Source organism: Mustela nivalis (assembly GCF_964662115.1).
Source record: "Mustela nivalis genome assembly, chromosome: 8".
NCBI lineage: Eukaryota > Metazoa > Chordata > Mammalia > Carnivora > Mustelidae > Mustela > Mustela nivalis.
Window position 1 is genome coordinate 4,430,257 of NC_139027.1, and position 18,415 is coordinate 4,448,671.

The following is an 18,415-nucleotide window of genomic DNA, read 5'->3' on the forward strand; positions in this document are numbered from 1 at the left end:
TATCCACGGAACAGAACTGACTGATTTTACTTTGGACTGTGGCAGAGAGAGTGGAACTTCCCAAGCACTGTGTTTGCTTCCCATATCTGTCTCCTTGATGAGTCAGATCTTGCCTCTGGGCTGTGGATAGAAAGAATGAACACGAATTCTGGGCCAAAATACTAAACAGTAGGTTTGAGGTCCAGGTGCAGACTTCAAGTACTCTTCCCCAACATGGTGACCAAGGAGGCACTGTGCTGAGGTGGCGGAAGCACTAGATAGAAGGAACAAGAATTGTTGAATTACTTTGTGGAGAAAAACTGCCCTGGGGAACTGCCAACTTCCAGCAGCATATTCATGGCTGAGAAGGGCAAACTTTTAGTTAACCTCTTAAGAGACAGGGGCTCTTACTACAGCATATGCTATCTTAACTAATCAAATGTCCATGCAATATCATTTAAATTGTTAATTATATTACTTTACATTATTAATTAATATGAGTTTACATTTCCACAGGGCCTTGGAGCTTGCATAAGGCTTTCCTCATCATTAGCTTCTGGAACTTGTGCAATAATATCATGTTGGGTGCAGATAATTCTGAGATAAGTTCTACGGTTTTACTCAACATTTACGAATCAAGTGCATTTTACTTTCTGATTTAGCATGTCTTCTCTTTGTGGGATGTTCATGCCTGTGCTTATGTTTTGCCCTGTTGCTGCTTTTCCTGCCCTCTTATGTGATTTCAGTAGGCAAGATCTAAATTTAGTTTTATTTGTCAAAGTAAATTGTCTCAGAATGAGAACCCCAGAATCTCCCTTCTGAGTAAGGTATTTAATATTTAAGTCTTAACACAAAGAATGTGCAGTCTTTATTTTCCATCAGAAATATCCCTTCCTGGATAATGCAGAGTACCTCCCATCCTGTCGGTTTTAAGAGTGGTTCTGCAGCAACCCTGCGCTTCCCTAGATTTTCCTTGACTTAATCATTCTTTTCCTCACTTTCTACCTGCACAGCCCTTAGCTCTGACTGGATGACCGTAGGGAAATTATAAATTCCAATAGGAAGGTAATTGAGTTGATATTGAGGACCCTGTATCCTAGTCCTGCCTGCTGATAGCCCCGTGTCCTTTTCAGCAGAAGCAGGTCATGGCCTATAGTCCACTCATTTCCTTCGTAAAATTATAGAACGAAGCTGATTACCAACTCAGATTTCTCTGTATACCAAATTATCTGATTATAATCAGTATTGATAGCCTTGGGGGACTGAAAATCTGTTCAAATCTTGTAATCAAGTACCAAAAAAAATGAATAGTTAACACGTTCAGTGTACACCCTGAGCTGCTGTATATGCCATGCACCTTAATACATTGCCTCACGAAACCAATGTTGTTATTACTCTCATTTCAAACGTGGGGAACTGAGGCTTGGGGAGGACAGGAGCCTGTTCCAGGCCATTGGGGGAGTGAGCAGTGAAACAGACCTTGAATTTCAGGTCTTGGCCAATCTTAGCAACGTGCAATGATAAAGAAGGGATAGATGCTTGTTTCTAGAGCCTCAGCACGCAACGCTTATACTCTGTTGTCAGCAAATATGAAGGGCTATTACATAGGACCTTGGGAAACGGACAAAATGAACACTTCTCATCAGAAGCCGGGTCATGTTTGCTGCCCTTCCTGGAGCTTCTTCTGTACAGACATTGGTGGTCTCTCCTTCCATGACTCGGCACCGGCCCAGCAGTCCCTGGCATCAGGGACCTCTGCGGCTGTCAGCCTGACTCACCGCCATTCTGGAGGCTCCGTCGCTGAGGGAAGTGTGATCCCATGTGGACTCAGCTTATTATCCACACACAACAGGCAGCACAAGCCTCACGTCTGCATCTGTTCCGCTTGTCCCCCAAGGCTTATGGGGTCGTGCGGAGGTGGGCCCAGGTGCACGCTATGCACACCTGGGTCTGTGTCGCAGCTAAGAAACACTGAGTGCAGGAAATCTCAGCTGTGGAAAGGGGCTTCTTGGAAACCTGTCCAACTTTGCCCCCAAGGGACATATTAGCTTTATTATCCTGCTCAGAAAACAAGTCTGCCCTCTGGCCTGGAGAGGGACACTCACTCCCATGGCTGCTACATAAATGTTTTGGAGGCATGGTCTGAGATGCGTGGAGATGCCGTGGAGAAGTGATTCCTGATAACTTAAAGGACAAAATGTGCTCAGAAGCACACTGTCCCCACGTATGTTCCCTCTGCTGGGCTGTTAGGAGTATCTGCATGGACCAAGCCCCCCCCTCAGCCGGGACACAGTATAGAGCGTGAGTGGGGTGTTAAGTCTCCACGAGTCCTCCAGGAGGCTTGTCTTCTGGAACATCTGGTCTGAGCATAAATTGGTATAATCCATTCGGAAAATATTTTGTAATATGAACAAAGAGAGAGAAGTGTATTGATACACACTGAGCAGAAATTCCAGGTATAGGAATCAATCCCGAATGAATAATCCAAAAGCACTGGGAAAACTTACATAAATAGATTATTTATAATAATGGAATGGTGATCATAATTAAAGAATAGAAGAATAGATAAATTATGGTAAAGTTTTGGATGAAACGTTATCTTTTTATTTAAAATGATGGTTATGGAATTCTACTAATAAGAAAAGTATCTATGATGAAATGTTATGGGAAAATTAAAGTTAAAACTAGGTACATAAAATGAGTACCAATGCGGTGAAATGCCCATTCATAAGACAAAACAGACAGAAGAAAATCCACTGAAGATTTGCTAAGCACTCATGGAATTAGACTAGTGGAAGCAAGAATGATTTTTTTTTTTCCTCTTCACTATTCTCCAAAAATTCTAGACACATGGTTAGGTTTTTTAAATGGAAAATATGTATAAGGTTAAAAACATATTATCATGATGTATTCATGTTATCAATTAAATATTAATTTCTAGATTTAAATCAGAAACAATCAAGTATCAAGCATTTTTATTCTTTTTAAGTCCTTTCATTGGTTAAGTTTATTAATTAGAATATCTTCTTTAAGATGGTTTGTCCCCCCAAGCATGAACGGCATCCAGACAGCCCACCTGCCCACTGTTGGGTGGAGACACCCTTCATGAGATAGGGCTCAACTTTCCTTTCCCTGAATTCCTCCCTTAATCTAGAAGAACCGCCCATGGATAAAATGCCAATGCACGTAAGTACATCAGGGTCCTCAGACATTAGGATTGGCTCCTACTCAACTCCCCTTGACCCACCCACCACTAAACACTTCCTACTTTCCTCCCATGCCCATTACTATGTCATACCCTGAACTGGACCTCCCAGAACTCTTTAAACTCCTAGGATGTTCCAGGCTCTTTGCCTCCAGACTTGCCCTCCCACTATCTGGTCTGCCTGGAGCTCTGCCCTCCGAACTCACTTTAACCAAAGTAAGTCCCACTCATGATTAAAATCCTTTTCCCCTAAGTCTGGATCTGATGCCCTGTTCAGTTCCCTTACACCGTTGTTTTAGCACTCCTCACCCTCTGTGTGCTGATGAATGCTTTCCGGAGGCCTGAGGCCAGGAGATCTGCACTGGGAACTCTCCTGGAAAATGCTGGAGTCTGATTCAAGAGGTGACAGTGAGCGCCCGTCCATCGCTCCACATTGTTCAGACTAGGGAAGGCAGCTTGAGAATCTGGCTTCAATTGTTTGGTGATTTCACCAAAGCCCTGTTTACTTCGAATATGTAAAATTTATTCTAAGAAAAGACTTTATCTTGGACACTGAAGTGTCAGCTGGACTTCACACTGAGCAGGGTTTGAGTGTGAGCCCCTAAAGCATAAGGACAGAGTGCTTGCACGTGGAGTTTTTGGGGGCGAGGATAGCAGAAATCAAAGACTCATCTGGTGGTTCCCATGTGAAAGGAATTGATCGCTACTTTCTTAACATGAGACCTACGGTTACCGGCCATGCATGTACTTTCCTTTCTATTTAAATCACTTTACTGTAATGTGTTTCGACTTCCGATCTAAGTTATTGTCTCATACCACTTAATAAACTTTCTTGTTTTACACATTTTATTCTTAGAAGTAAACTTCTCGCAATATCAAGTGTTAAATTAGCTCAACTTCTAGCTGAGGTGATCAGGGTGTTGGCAAATCCCTGAAGTATTTATTTCAAACTATTAAAAAAAAATCTTGGGGCACTGGAGAGGCTCAGTGGTTAAGCTTCAGCCTTCAGCTCAGGTCATGATCTCAGGGTCCTGGGATCCAGCCCCGCAGTGGGCTGCGCAGTGAGAAGTCTGCCCCTCTCTCTCCTTCTGCTCCTTTCCCACCCCCCTGCTCCTGTGCTCGCTCGCTTTCTCTCTTTCTCAAATAAATAAAATCTAAAAAAAAAAAAAAAAATCCAACCCGAATTTGGAACTCTGAGTGAACAGAACGAATGAATTCTCTGAGCGACTTGTTAGTCACAGAACTCTAGAACTTCTCCCGCATCAGTGATTCATGGTCTAAGGGGTGGGAAGGAAGGAAACACTTGCTTTCTTATCTAAGCGTCCTCATCTTCCTACATCCTGACCTCCTCCTTCACTTGGTTGAGGATTTCTGACTCTTCCCATGGGGAACACGTCCTACCTTACAGAGAAACTGGATGGAACAAGGTATACTATTAACCTATTTCCAACTGGAGAATTAGGTAAAATCACTGATAATTTAAATCATATCTTAGATGAATTCTACTATACCAACAAAGATTTTCTAAAGTTTTTCTCTAGACTAAAATATCTGTAAAGACATCTTAGATTATAAAAAAGACAGCTACTTCAATAAACAACAACAACAAACTTTTGTGTTGGAGAGGTTTTTGTTTTGTTTTGTTTTAAGATTTATCTATTTATTTGAGGGGGGTGGGACTGAGGGGGAGGGGGAGAGAGCCCCTAGCAGAATCTCTCCTGAGGGCAAAGCCCAACAGGGAGCTACATCCTGTGACCCTGAGATCAGGACCTAAGCCAAAATCAAGAGAGCTGAGGAGCCACTCAGGCACCCTCTGTGATGGAGATTTTTAAAAGATTTTTTTTTTTTTATTTCATATCACCACTTTTTTTCCCCCAAAGATCAATATTATCCATTACCATGGGCTCCTATTCTTTGGAATTTCAAGGAACTCAGGTGGGAGGTTTTCAGGCCTTATCATCTTACCCAGCTGCCAAGTTTACCTGCTAGACAACATCCTCAGACCTGGAAAGCCTGGGCACACATGGTTTTCAGGCTGAATCCATTGTCTTTATAAAGAAATAAGTAATAGGTCTACCCTTATTGTCAAAGTTGAGAATTACAACCCTAGTGGTGGAAGTGGAAGTTATTTGTTGCCTGCTCAAATGCAGAGTCCTGTCTGGTATACACAAAAGAAACACTTCCCAGCTCTTAGGTGTTTAAAGTTACAAACCATGTGGTGATTATAAAGGAAAAGAGACACAAAGCTGCTTATATTTTTGACCAAGAGAGTGACTATACTGCATTCCCCAAGGGACTGTCTGTGACTGTACCTGAGCTAGAAATGCTCTAAGGCTAGTCGCATAGGGTACATCAATGGCTATTTCATCGGAGAGAGCCTGGCCACTGGATATAAGAGGCAACTGCACTCTGCCGCCATCTTCCCTGCCCATGGCTCGGAAAGCGCAGGAAGGGCTTTTGTTCACACAAGTGATCTAAGCTGAAGAAGCTAAGCTGCCTTCTAGAACAGGATCCACGCTGGCATGTCAATCATGTCTGTGTGTGTGTTTTCTTTTTGCTGCATTTTCTCCCTTCTGAAGAAACTTGCCATGCGGTATTTAAGGTGACCTAACTCTCAACGAGAACATTCAGTGTGGTTTATCTTTCCACCCACGTGCAACTCGCCTTGCAGACTTGACAGGGATAGATCAGCCCGGTGGAGGAGCAAACAAAAAACCAAAAATACCCTCCTCCAAAAAATACCCCACGGTGTGAAACTCTTTCTGAGAAAGAGTGGCCTGTTTCCTTAAAGTAGAAAAAAAAATAACAAAAATAGATTTTTCTTGAGACTCTTGTTTACTCAGATGATACCAATTCTGTTTCTAGCACAACACGACTGTAGTTGCTACCCAGAGATTTTTAGAAAGTCAGATGGATGCGAACACAGTGGAGTTTTACTGTGAGTGAGTTGTGCTTCTCACATCTCTTATTAGAAGGTAAATGCATAATTATATGGCACACTCATATAAGAGCAATAAACTTCATGGGAGTATTTATAAAACAGTATGTTTACATCAATGGTGCTATACAAGTAACAAGTAATAATAACATTGTGAAGAAAATTAGCTCCTTAGATGGGTAACATTTAATATGTAGCCCGGTATAATTAATATCCTGGCAATTTAATGTGTTACTCATTTTCTTTTTTTTTCCCCCTCCCCTCTACTAGGAGGAAAGAAACAGAATTTATTTAATTTAATACAGCATTTTCACAGTAGTATAGAGCCAAAATGTTATCATGCTAAATTAATCTGAGTTCCTATCCCAGAACTTCTAAACAGGTTTAGAAACTGCAGGTTTCTTAACCTACACTATACCCACTTAGATGTTACATAAATATTGTTACTGTTTCATTGTTGTCATATATTGTTACTGTTTCATTGTTGTTTTGTCTCCCATCCTGCTAGACACCTTCCAACGCACAGGGTAGACTCCACAACAAAGAATTATTTAGCTCAAAATGTCCATAGTACTGAGGTTGAGAAATCCTGAATGAACTCATTTATCTTTAAACCACCCTCCAAGGTAGGGATTCTTAGTCTCATTCTGAACATTCAAAAATAAAATAGAATAAAATAAAATAAAATAAAATAAAATAAAATAAAATAAAATAAAATAAAATAAAATAAATAAAATAAAATTGGGCATAGAGGAACCAAGAAATTCATCTGAGGTAAAATTGCACAGCATGAAGTCAAGAGCTTGGGGCTTCTGAATCCAGGTCTTCAGGTCTACACCCCTGTGCACCTGACTCAGGCCTCTTGTTTCTTGTCCTGCTCACACTGAGAACTGAGCATTGGTTGCAACAGTTTCACAAAAGTGGTGTGTATCCATGTGCACGCATGTGTGTGCACGTGCACACTTGTGTTTTCCTGACATCCAGAAATTGGTATGTGGGAGGGCAGAGAGGTCTGATTAAAGACAACACTGAAGAAAGACATATCCATCTCTGGCCCTGCCCTCCCAAGACCCCAAGAGCGAGCCCCCTGGAAAGTCCATCGCACACCGGCTCTCTTCCTGGCCCGGGTACTGGGTCCCGCCCCCCAGCGGATGGAGAATAGAGGCTGGTCTCCTCCTCGGCTAATCCCGGAGCCCTTCAGGCAAGGCCACATGCGCACGATCTCATGGGAAAGCTTCCTGGGCCTCTTCCAATCCTAATAATCATGTTACAATAATGACGGGGAGGTTTCATTTTGCCCAAAGAGCCTCCAGAGCTCCTCTGAGCACACGCTGGTCTCTTATCCGAGCTGCCGAAGCCAGGGCTCCACACCGGAACGGCTTGCAACGAGTCCCCTTCCCAGGGCACAAGAGAAGAGAGAGCTGTTGTGTGCTTGTCCTGCGGCCTACGAGAACGCGGCCCCTCCTGTGTCAGCAGCACCCATGGTAATGATGCTCTCGCCTTTTCATGGAGCATTACGTTCCCGGAACACACAGAGAACGGGCCCTTCCTCTTCACGATTTAGCTGTCACTGTCACCACTTAATAAACAGTTAAAAGGCAGTGACTCAGACTGCAGGTGCCAGTTTGGCCTGCTGGTTGTCAAATGGACTCATCCCAGCTAATTTAGGTCCTCAACGGCCCCACTCAGGACGCCTCGAGGCAGGCCCGGTGCCAACGTGGCCTGGCAAGTTCCAGGCGTGAGGAGGGCAGGAAAAGCCCGTGAGAAGCGAGCTGGGCCGAGCAGCATCCGGGTGCACGTGACGCGGGACGAGGGCTCAGGCCGGGGAGCCTTGGGGCTCTGAGTCAGTTTGTGACCGATGCTTGATGCTCTGAGCACACAGCAGTGTGTCCCTTCTCCTACAACCTCTGGGGGCAGAGCACCAGGCTCTGCCTTGTGAGCTGCCTCACTTGTCGAGCAAGTTTCTCCACACCTGCTGTGAAGACAAGGGCGCCTCTCGCAGCCCCCTCGGTTCTCCCTGGACTGCGTCATCCTGTGTATCTGCTGGCCAGGTGGTCCAATCATCACGCAGCATGAGGGGCTGCTTTGCTCATGCAGTCACTTAGGTTACTCTAGGAACCTTCCTATGTGGCTCTGAGCCCCAGTCTGCCAGCCCTAGGGGTTCACCAAGGATGTCAGGGTGCAGTGAAGGGCATCTGCTGGTAATTTGATGAATGTTAATGAACCTAACAAGAACCATTCCATGGCACCAAGTGCCCACGATGTACCAGGTCCTGTGTGTGGCTCTGGGGACACTCTGGGGGACAGGCATCGTCCTTGAGCTCAAGATGTTTAGAGGAAACAACCAGCTGCCCATGATAATAAGATGCCATATGTGGTGCTTTAAGAGAGGAAGAATGTCCATCACTGAAAACTTGGAACAGATCTGGAGCTGGTAGCAGAGACCATGAACCACAAATCGTATATGACTTAAAGACTTGAAGTCTCAGACAAGCAAACAGATGTCCTTGGTGTGGAACATCCTGTAAGCACTGGAGCCTATCAGCTCCATTCCCAGGCTTTGCACCCATCCCTTTGTCTTAATGCCATGCTCAACCTTCTGGCTATTCATTTTTTGTAGCTTATTTTTTCGAAATTGAATTTTTTATTGAAAATTTAATTGCGATACTATAGATTTACATGCAATTATAAGACGTAATACAGAAATGTCCTATGTACCCTTTACCCAGATCCCCCTATGATAACATTTTGTATAACTAGTGAAATATGTATAATTCACCAATCTTAATTCAGATTTCCCCTCACAACATTACCCTGGCACTTGAGTTCCCCACAGGCCCTGATACGATATTCTTTAGAGCCTGCTGAAGGGCCGGGTCTTTCTGGGACCACTCTGAGTCCTCCAGGATCACGTAGTCTACACGGAAAGGCCACAGGTTCTTACTCGCACCATTTTTTGAAGCTTTTATTTATTTATTTATTCGAGAGAGAGAGAGAGAGAGAGAGAGCGCGCATAAGAGTTGGGGGAGGGGAAGCAGACTCCGTGTTGAGTGCAGAGCCCGACACCAACAGGACACTGGGCTGGATCTCAGCACCCTGAGATCGCAACCTGAGCCACTATCAAGAGCCAGTGCTTCACTGACTGAGCCGTTCCGGGCCCCTCACAGGCACCTTTTCAAGGCATACGTCACTTTGTATCTTTTATTATGTTACAAGAGTCAGGCTTATCGTTGAATCCAGTTCATAGTAAGATCAATCACTGAAGAATATTTACTTCCAGAAAAATGACAAACAAGCAGAAGTCAGCATTTGGACTCCTCTTCACGGAGACCTAAAGCCTTCCATCATCCCCGCACCACACCTGCCCTTCCTCCAGCGCGGCCTTGTGGGAACACCCCCTCCCCCACGCTGCCCTGCGATCCCGAAGATGCATCTGTGAGAGCCCTCTCCACACCACAGCTTCTGTTCTTGTGGTTCCCTCTCTCTGGTGGGACTTGAGTCCTAAAGAACAGGGACTGTATGACTAGGACAAAGTTAGTTTTTGTGTGGAACTTAACTGCATGTGGAGTCTACTAACCATTTGGGCAGGAGCTCTGAGGAACCAGCCCCAAATTCTTTGCTTGTAAGCTTGGGCCATTGCATTGTTTATGATATAAAGGAAAGCGGTGAGGGATGAGAAACAATCAAGCCCAAATGAAATTTCAATAAAGGTTCAAATTATACATCAACACTGGGACCTTCTTACCATGAGGAAATTGGGCCTGTACAGAGACTTTGTTTTTAATTCAAACTTATCCCCTCAAGACTTAAACTTTGAACTGTCTCTCATTTCGGTAGAGAAAACCCAGCTCTTGGGCTGGGTAAATGGGTAAGCAGCATTTGAGGAAGACAGTGTTAAAAGTAATTCCTACGTTGTGCCTCCAAGCTACGAAGTCCTTCCCTGTTTGGTTAGATCCTGGGACAGCTGTGTACAGGGTCTATATTCTGAGCCCTAGCAAGACCATCTGCCCTGAGTTACCTCTGAAATTCATGACCTCTACTTATTTAGGATATTTTTGTACATAATCACCACAGAGAAGATATTTTTGTCCGTGGTATAAAATTTTCATGACAGATGTTACCCTAGTACCCAAGATGGGCAGAGTAACATAATAACTAGGAACAGTGGATCAGAGTTGTGATGACCACACTGACCAGCCCTGAGTTAACTTGAGACAAGGAACGTAACCTCTCTAAGCTTCAGTGTCTTTTTCATTACAAGATGGTAATAAGAATTACCTCTATTTTTTTAAAGACCATGTGAAAATAAAGCATGATAACCATGAATAGCCAGCATGAGTTAAAAGTAACTTTTATTATGCTTTTGTTTGGTGCCACTGTACATTGTCTTTTTAGTCATTGTTTAGTAGCAGATAACAAAGTAAAATTTTAAAAATGCCTATTTCCGGGGCGCCTGGGTGACTCAGTGGGTTAAGCTTCTGCTCAGGTCATGATCTCGGGGTCGTGGGATCAAGTCCCGTGTCGGACTCTCTGCTTGGCAGGGAGTCTGCTTCCTCCTCTCTCTCTCTCTCTACCTGCCTCTCTGCCTACTTGTGATCTCTAGCTGTCGAAGAAATGAATAAATAAATCTAAAAATGCCCATTTCCTTTCTTTTAGCCATAATGAAGCACAGAGCTAATATTTCATCCTTAACCATAGTAGCTATGTGAATCTGAATATTAGTGACATGGATTTTTTTCTTGCTCTTACATTATTTTTGTTTTTATTCTACATTTAGGTCTTGAAGACAGTATTTTATTTAGACAACACATTTTGGAAGTAGATGTAAGGCATATTCTAGAAATAAGCACATAATTTTTTTATTTATATAAACAAAATATAGACTTCTTATCATTTAGGTCTTAAAATAATGTTGGGTAGGAAAATATACACAAAGTAAAAGTAATATATGTATATACACACACACACACACGCATGCACATGCACATACATGTACAAAGCGGTGTGCGGGTAAATATAACAGCTGGCTCTCCAAAACCAAAAAATCCTTTTTTGTGGGGTTGGTCAGTGTCTATGATATAAATACTCCTACAATCCCCTCCGTTAAAGAGCAATTCCTGTGGCCTAAATCAGCTCTCGCAGGTAGACACTAAACCGGAATGGAATAAAGATGGGAACTAAATTCTGACAAGAGAAGTCCCTGTTTGTGGACCTAAACAGTCAGGGAGGTCTCAGGGAACACAGATAACCTGACCTAGGTCGGAAAAAATGCAAAACCTTTGGAAAAAAACAAGAACAGGTGAAAAAGCTCTAGTATCTATGTGTAGCCTGCTCATTCATTCATCTATTTATTTACTTGAAAAATATTTTTGAATTACAACTGGGTGCCAGACGTTCATCATAAGGTTTAAATACCAGTAACTACAATCACTGAAGACGTGGAGTCAGAGGCTCTACTAAAACAAGGTGTGGACATCGTGCTACAATTAGACACACATGTGCTCACGGTGGGGGGGCAGGGGAGGAGGGGGAGAGTCGGCACTTAGCCCAGGCAGGAAGGCAAGGTCAGGGAAGGCTTCCTGGAGGCTGTGATGAGGTATCAAGATTGAAGAGATCTCACCAGGTCAAGGTAGGTGAGAGACAGGCACTCCAGCCAAAGAGCATTTGTATGAAATAAAGAGGGGAAAGAGCATGGAATGTGGGAAGCTACAAGCGGATCCATGCGTTGGGGAGGCGGATGGCAGACCCACAAGGGGACAGGCAGGAGGAAGAAACTGGCTAGGCACTGGACTGATGTGGCTTCTGAAAGACCTGGAGGTCCTCTTAAGAGGCGGTGGGTTCTTGCTAACGCCATGGTGGACCCCTGTTGGAGCTGAGCATATGAGCATATGTGCACAAGTGTGCTGTTTATGTCACTTCTGAATGGCTAAGAGCAGGGCAGTGAGAACCTCCACACTTCCTTGAAGGCCATTGTCACTGTCCAAGCAATGTTTGATGATTGCATAAACCAAGGCAATAGAATGTGGGATCGAGAAGAATCCACTACAGATTTTGTGCAGTTCGTAATTTGTCCTTCAGTTTGACCTCTTTATCCAGCTTCGATTATAAGCCAAGCAACACTGTTAATCTGTAAATTTAGGTTTAAATTCTCCTTTTTCATTAGTTAGCTAATTCAGAACTGTTTACTTTATTAAATGCCTGTTTACTCATTCAATAGCCTGTCTCATAGATGCACTAACCTGGAAGGCACTGTGTGCATGTTAATTTATTCCTGATAGAACATGATACTTATTTTCCAATTTTCCTCTTTTACGTTAAATAAACACATTTATCATTAGATTAGTTTTTGTGTCAGCTGAACAAGAGAATAATTAAGAATTCCCTCAAATGATTATTAATCTTCATTGAGGAGTGACTCCTACAGCTTGATAAGTAGAGGGAAAGGTGAGGTTAATTATAAAATTATTTCAGCTCTAGAAAACTTAAGATGTCTGGAGCTTATAAGGTTGAAAAGTACCCCTTCTGAAGCCCTGTGGATTTTCCTGTCTTTGCAAATACAACAGAGGAACTGAGATCCAAACTACCTGACAAACAAATTTTTAAAAAATCACCATTACGGGGGTCTCAACAGGAAAATAATATAATAAAAAAAAAATGTCTTAGCCAAGCCATATCTCTGGGTTAATTTTACTCCTAGAAGTTTCTGAAAATAATGCATTGCCTTTGCATAAACATTGTGTTTAAGATCTAAATTAAAATATATTTAAAGAATATTGAAAACACTTGAGAGTCATTTGGGTCTGCATTTAATATATGATAATTAGAATTTCCCATCCAAAGTACATTTTTTCCCTCTAATGCTTTATAAAATGCATGATTGATTTCCCAATAAAATGATTGTTAATATAATCAAATCATTTTGTTTTGAAATGTGTTTTTCATTATAAAATTAATAGAATGATATTACAGGACATTTGTGAACTGCAGAGACATAGCCTTTAATGTCCCTTGCAGAATTTTGAAATAGCAAAACAGTGGAAGCAGCTAAATGTCCATCCATGGAAAGATGGTTAAAAAAATCTAGTATGGGATATTAGCTGTCAATTAAAATAGTAGATATGGCATAAAGATACATAATGGCATAGAATGACCTCTAAGTCAGTGTTGAATACAAACACCAAGTAACAAAACAATCCATATAACATGAGACCACAATGTAACAATACATGTTGTAAATGTATGGGAAAAGAACTTCAAGAGAAACCACACCAAACTGATGGGGGAAGTTATCCCTAGGCTGTGTGCTTATGTGTGTTTTTGCATTTGGCAAGAGGTAGGGATAGATTTAGGGAAGGTAATCAAAAGAAATTTAATTTTATCTGTTAAACATTTAAAAATTTTAGGGGCTACCTGGGTAGCTCAGTTGGGTAAGCACCGTACTTTTGATTTTGGCTCAGGTCATGATCCTGGGGTAAGATTGAGCCCTGCTCAGCAGGGCATCTGCTTGAGATTCTCTCTCTCCTTCTTCCTCTGCCTCTCCACTCACTCACCTACTCATTCTCTAAACTGTTTAAAAAATTGTACTGTGGTATTGTATATTAACTGCAGGATTAGTATCAGATAGGAGAGAACAGGAAAGAGAGAGATGTTAGCAAGACTCATGACTCTACCACTGCAACACAAAACCAGGTAAGATTTAGATATTCCTCCCAATCTTTTCCCCTTTTTTCTTTTTAATCTATATTTTAAAAATATAGATACAATTCTAGTGCATATAAAAATTCCCTCATTTTTCTCATTCAGTGTTTTAATATATCGTTACATAGTTTCCATAACTGAGAATGTGCTGTAATTTGTGGAATATATACTCTTTGTGTGTCATTTGTGTCTTATATTTAACATTGATGATGAATACCTTGCATATAGTTTGATCCCATATTTTGAAGAAATTCCTTAGGATGGATATTCTGAACTATTATTGGGTAGTTGACCCAATAATAGTTCAGAATATCCATCCAAAACCTACATACATTTTTGTGTTTTTAAAATTTTATCTTTTCATGAGGAATGCTACTTGTGGTGAAAGTCGAAAATCTACACAAACATGGTACGAGTCGTGGCTTATTTCAGATCCTTAAGCCGATTTAGTTAACCATTTGGTTTGGTTTGGTGAGGAATGGATCGGTGCCTGACCAAATGCTCTGTTTAAAAGGCCTTTGATTTCGAGATGGTGGAACCAGAGTCAGCATTTTCCGCTAATCAGAGTATTCCTTCGGCAAGTGGCGGTAGGGAACTTGGTGCCTGATACGGTGCTTGTCCGTAGTTGCTGCTCAATGACTACACACTGAATTAGATGGAAGGGAAAGGAGAAATCTGGGTCAAACCTCAGCTAAAACAAAAAGGTGATGGAAGCCACAGCAGCTCTGGGGGCGTCAGACCTGGCAGTCTGGAGTTCTTTTTTGGCAGCATCTCTGCTGCCACAGATAGCGTTTGGGTAGTCAGAAAGACGCAGCAATCAGAGTTGTGCATCTGGCCATGGTTCTAATGCAGCCAAGCATGAAGGTCCAAGCTCCATCTAGGTCAAGTCACAAAGAACTCAAAATCTGAGCATCTATTGCAGACTGTCTTTTAGAACATAGAGGGGAAGTCTATTTCCTGCATTAGAACACATGAACGTATCTACATTGTTCACGAGATGGTAGCACCTCCTCTCCCCCTTTTACAAGCTTTTTATTTTGAAATAATTATAGATTTACAGGAAGTTGCAAATTTAGATCAGAGAGAGCCTGTGTACCCTTACCCCATGATTTCTCCCAGTGGTTACATGTTGCATAAACACGGTGCCCAGGATTTGACCCTGGCACAATGCGAAAACATAGTTTTACACCGTTTTATCCACATAGGTAGATTTGTATAAACACCACCGCAGTCAAGATACGGAGATACAGAGCTATCCCATCACCAGAGATTTCCCTTGTGCTACCCCTTTTGTACATGATCTCTAAAACCTGGCAACGATTAGTTTCCCATCTCTCTAATTTTGTCATGTTGAGAATCATACTGAATCATGCCACACAGAATCATACTACACAGTAGATGGAATAACACTTTGTGTGAACTTCTGAGACTGACTTTTTTTGCTGAACAGAGCGGCCTTGAGATCCATGCAACTTAATGTGTGTGTGATCACTTCCTTTTTTTTCACTGAGTAGTATTCCATTGGATAGATATACAACAATTATTTAACTATTCGCCTATTATTGAAGGACTTTGGCTTGTTTCCCAGTTTGGGCTCTTACAGATAAAGATGCTATGAATAATCATGTTCAGGCTTTTGTGCTGTCATAGGTATTTACTTCTCTGGCATAAATATCTATGATTGAAATTACTGGTTCAAACAGTAATTATACTTTTAATTTTATAAATAAAAAATAAAAAGGCAAATTGTTTTCTAGGGTGGCTATCATTGTGTATTCCCATCAGTGATATGAGAGATTCAGTTTCTCTGTACCTTTGCCAGAATTTGGTGTTGTCACTCTTTTTTATTTTATGTGTTCTGATAGGTGTATAGTGATATCTCCCCATGGTATTGGCTTTCATTCCCTAACACAAGTATTCAAAAGATGTTAAACATCTCTTAATGTGATTATTTGCCATCAGTGACAGATGGATTCATGACTTTTGCCCATTTTTCTAATTGAATTGCTCTTTTTTCTTCTGTTGAGTTTTGAGAGTTCTTAATATAGTCTAAATATGATGCCTATGTCACATATATGGTTTCCACATATTTTATCCCAGTCTGTGTCTTGCCTCTTTACCCACTTTATAGGATCTCTCACAGGACAATTACTTTTAATTTAGACAAAGTTAAGATATCTTTTTTTTTTTTTCATGGATTGTATGTTTGCTGTCATATCCAAGAATTTGCTAGGCTCTAGGTCTTAAAAATTTTGTCTTACATCATCTGCTAAAAGATTTACATTTTTTACATTTAACATTTCAATCTTTTATCCATTTGGTATAACAAGGTTTAAATCAAATTTCTTCTTCTTTTCTCTTTCTTTTTCTCAATTATTTTCTCAATTAGATATCCATTTGCTCCAGTACTACTAATTGGAAGAATATCCTTCTTTCACCAAATTGCTTTCATGCCTTTGTCAAAAATAAGTTGTCTATACCTGTATGGGGCTATTTTTAGCATCTCTCTTCTGTTCCATTGATCTTTACGTCTACCCTACAGCAAAACCACAAGTCTTGATTAGTTTGTCTTGAAATCGGGTAGTGTTTTCTTCCAATTTATTCTTCTTTCTCAGAATTAAGTATTCTAATTCCTTTGTTTTTCCACAGAAATTTTAGAATATCATTTCTGTATCTATAAGAAATCTTGCAGGGTTATAACAGGAATTTAACTAAAACTATGTCAATTTGGAGAAAATTGACAACTTTATTGGTAAGTATTCAATTCCATGAACATGGTATGTCTCTCCCTTTACTCTACTGGCATCTAGGTATTTCATTCTTTTTGAACTATTGTATTCATTGCTACTCATTGCTAATATATAGTATTCATTGCTAATTTATAGAAATATACTTGTTTTTTGTATGTTGCTCTCTTATTATGTGACATCGCCAAAATTGCTTATTAGTTTTAGAGATTTTTATAGATTTCCTGGCATTTTCCATATAGATTATCATGTCCTTTGTAAATAGGGGCAGTTTTATTACAATCTATCTGATCTGCATAACTTTTTCCAGTCTTATTTCACTAGTTAGAGTTTCCAGTTACATTTTGCATTCCACTGAGGATAGTTAACATCCTACCTTATTCACAGTCTTCAGGGCAGAGCACTCAGTTTTCCAGTAATTCCATGTTTGTTGTCGATTTCTTTCTTTTCTTTTTCTTTCTTTGTTTCTTTCCTTCTTTTTAAAGATTTTATTTATTTATTTGACAAAAAGAGAGAGAGCACAGGTAGGTGGGGAGAGAGGCGGAGAAGCCAGGACTCTGGGAATATGACTTGAGCTGAAAACAGATGCTTAACCAGAGCCCCAATTATAGGTTTTTTATTGATGCTCTTTAATAAGTTGAGGAAGTTTCCTCTGTTTTAGTTTTCAGAAATGTTTTTGTTTTTATTTTGGTTTTTTAGTTATGAATGAGTACATTAGTTTGTCAAATGCTTTTTCTGCACGATTATTATAATCATCTGATTTTTCATTTTTAGGTGTTTAATATGATGGATGATACTGATTGGTTTTCAAATAATGAATAGCTATCCTTTCCTGAATTGAGTCCCACTTGGTAATGTATTTAATCATTTTTATATATTTTGGAATATATTTGCTAGTATTTTGTTTAAAGATTTTGCATGTATATTAATGCAATATATAATTCTGTGGTTTTCTGTACTGTCTGAATCTGGTTTTCATATTGGGAAAATACTTGTAGAATAACTGAAAAGTACTTCTTCCTCTTCTATTTTGTATAGAATTGGTGTTAATTTTTTAATCTTTTATAAGCTTTTAAACTGGAAGCCTCCAGTGACCTTATCTGAGCCTAGAAAAATTTTTAGAAGATTTTAACTTATGTATTCAATTTTCTTAATAGTTATAAAGCCCTTAAAATTTGTGGTTTCTTAGAGAAATAGTAGGGGGCAACTGTGTAGTTCAGTCAGTTAAGCGTCTGACTCTTGATTTCAGCTTAGGTCATGATCTCAGGTTGTGAGATTGAGTCCTACATCAGGCTCTGCTCTCAGTGGGGAGTCTGGTTAAAATTCTCTCCCTCCCTCTCCTCTGCCCTGCTCCCTTTCCCTCTGTCCTACTTATATGCACACATGCATAAATTTGTAAGATAAAAGTTGGTGAAGTTTTTACTTTCTGTAATTGGTATATTTCATCTAATTAATGAAATTCATGTGTGTAAAGTTGTCAATAATAGTCTCTTATTATCTTTTTGATGTGTATAGTGATATCCTTTTTTAAATTTCTGATAATAGTAACTTGTGTCTTGTCTCTTGTTTTTGTTTGTTTGTTTGTTTTTTGTTAGCCTGGCTGGAGGTAAGTCAATGATTCTAATCTTATTTTAATTACTTTCTTCCTCTGCTGGCTATGAGTTTATTTTACTCTTTTTTTTTTTTTTTTTTTGAGGTGTGGAGCTTAGATTATTGATTTAAGACATTCTGTATTCTAACATAAGTTTTTAGTGCTACAACTCTCCCTCTCAGCTCTGCTTTACCTGCATCCCCCATATTTTCATATGTTGCATTTTCATTTCTATTCAACTGATTACATTATTTTAT